The sequence below is a fragment of the Myotis daubentonii genome, chromosome 7 (assembly GCF_963259705.1).
Source record: "Myotis daubentonii chromosome 7, mMyoDau2.1, whole genome shotgun sequence".
In the NCBI taxonomy this organism is placed as follows: domain Eukaryota; kingdom Metazoa; phylum Chordata; class Mammalia; order Chiroptera; family Vespertilionidae; genus Myotis; species Myotis daubentonii.
The window spans coordinates 3,182,677-3,185,076 of record NC_081846.1 but is presented as its reverse complement, the minus strand read 5'-3'; the positions used below and the strand labels follow the sequence as shown (position 1 = coordinate 3,185,076).

The following is a 2,400-nucleotide window of genomic DNA, read 5'->3' as shown; positions in this document are numbered from 1 at the left end:
GTCATCAAGTTTATGCCTGATGCTAAAATGCATTTGACTGTATTTCTGGAAACCTTCCTATAGTTATTTTTATGCACGCCTCCTCCCTTTACATATTTCCTGTGCCCCTGTTTTTTCTGCTCGGATTGCCTAAGAGTCTGTAGTGACAGCAGAAGTGAGCTTAGACCTTTACATAGTCAAGGTCACTGCTATTGAGACGCTGCTCTATCAGTTTGGATTTGTCATTACTGGTGGCGGGGGATAGGGGTGGGGGGTGGGGGAGATGTTTGCCTCCACATGCCTTCAGTCCAGCATAGACTCTGAAAAGTGTTCCTAATCATAGAGCCTATCAGACGGTGTGGTTTGAACAAACCCCAGAGCAACAACAACAAGAACAGAAATCCTCAGGGTCTGTCTGAATACACTGCCTGCTTTAATGAAAATAAGACTGATTCCCTTCAGACAGCCTCTGGCTACACAGAGGCAGCCACGCCACCAGCACCTGCACTGTCCATTAAAGTCACCTTTCCTTTGAGAAAGTCAACCTTTTTGCTCTCTGGCCACACAAAGAAGTTAGTATTTCCCAGCTTCGCTCATGGCACAACTTCGACTCAAGGAAGGGCAGTCACGAGGGAAAGCTAAGCACACCATCCTGGGGTGGGACCCAGGGCTCTCTGCATGGGAGCGCACACACCTCAGTGTGAGCGGATTCACTGGGGCATGGCATGAAAATATCAGAATGCTCTGTATCTGTTTTTTATCTCATCCTTTGAATATTACTATTTATGTGTGTGATCTGTCATGTACAGAAAATGTCAGTATAATGTACATGTATATACCATATAAACAAGTACATATCAAGTTGAAGTTACATAATCCAGAATATTTAGAGACCACTGGTCCGGATTACAGTTTATAAATTATGGATGGTTTTTACCTCATAAGGAATAAAAACTCTTTTTTTTTTTTTTTCACCGAAAACATTTTATTGGCCTTTTGGATAGAAATGGGAATTTATTTGCCAGGGAGGATGATGCCATCATACTTCTGCTGGAACCAGCGCATGGCCTCCTCTTTGCTGATTCTGTGTTTGGCCCCAATGCAGCCTGTCCTGCGTTTCTTGTCTGCGATGCGGAAACCTGGCCTACCCAGCACCACATAGAAGTCCAGGCCATAGATACCAATGCTTGGGTTATATTTGATCCCCAGATCGATGTGTTCCTGGATCCCAAAACCAAAGCTTCCAGTATCTGAGAAGTTATTTTTTCGTAATTCATACTCTGGCACTTTTAGACCTTTCTCCAAGATTTCTTCTGCCTTGGCTCCACGGACTGTGCAGTGGACAGCAATCTTTTCATTTCTCCTGATGCCAAAGGACTTGACGGTGTATCTGGCTTTGGAGAAGACCGGGGTCTGGCCCGTGAGCTGCTCCAGGACCTGGGCTCCCGCGTCAGTTGGTCCCCGCTCTCCCCCACACAGATGTTGAGGCAGAGCTTGCGGATGCGCAGCTCCCGCATGAGGTTCTCCTTTTCCCCTTGATCCGCCATGATGAGAGACAGGAAGAGAGCAGGAATAAAAACTCTTGCTCAAGAATTTCCTCTTGCTCTTGTCTAGCCAAATCATAATAAGGGGAAGCTTTGTTATTACTTTCAGAGACACACATCACAGGGGGTAGGAGACATAGTAATCTGTTTTTGCTGTAGACGAGCAGCGGACAAGACGAATTTTACCTTGAGAAGGCAGATTGGAAAGGTTTTAGGGAAGAGGCTTCTCAAAAGAAGACTGGCATTGAAAAATGGTGATAGAATTTAATGAGAGAAGATGGGTAAAGGGCCCTTTGCGAGCTCTGGAAATGGATGCTCTTCACAGATGTTCTACATCAAGTCCAGGGGCCAGACCCTCCTGCCCACACAGACCAGGCATTGTGAGCTCCCTCCAGCTGGAGCAATCCTAAGAGAAGGAAGGAATCGAGCCCTGCATGGGCAGCCTCCCAGGAAGCGGGCCAATGTGTGTTTCAGTCCTGCGATTGGCATGCCCTAGCACCCACCTCAGGGGCATGATGAACTGAGTGCTGTTAGTTGTATAAAAGGCACCATTGCTTCTTTGCTATTGGGATCCAACCACTTTGAAGATGTTGGAATGATGGCAGAAATTTGATTTCCAGGGGACCTAAATTCAAGCATTGAGGGTGTATCCTATATAATTTAAGGCTAATATGCAAATTGTCCCCTCGACCGGGAATTCAACGGGGAGTTTGACCAGGGGGCGGGGCTGGCTGGCCAACTGCCCTGGGCCCCTCCCTCGGCTGGCCCCACCCCCGATAGGTGCCCCCCCCCCACCCCCACCCCAACCAGGGGCAGGGCTGCTGGCCAAATGCCTGCAGCCACTCCCCTCAACCAGCCTGGCCCGACCCCACCCGTG

At 48.2% G+C, this 2,400-nt stretch overlaps 1 pseudogene; it reads right to left on the bottom strand.

The window, feature by feature from the left end:
• Nucleotides 1-936: 936 nt before the first annotated feature.
• Nucleotides 937-1,563, bottom strand: LOC132238058 (large ribosomal subunit protein uL5-like; annotated as a pseudogene).
• Nucleotides 1,564-2,400: the final 837 nt, after the last annotated feature.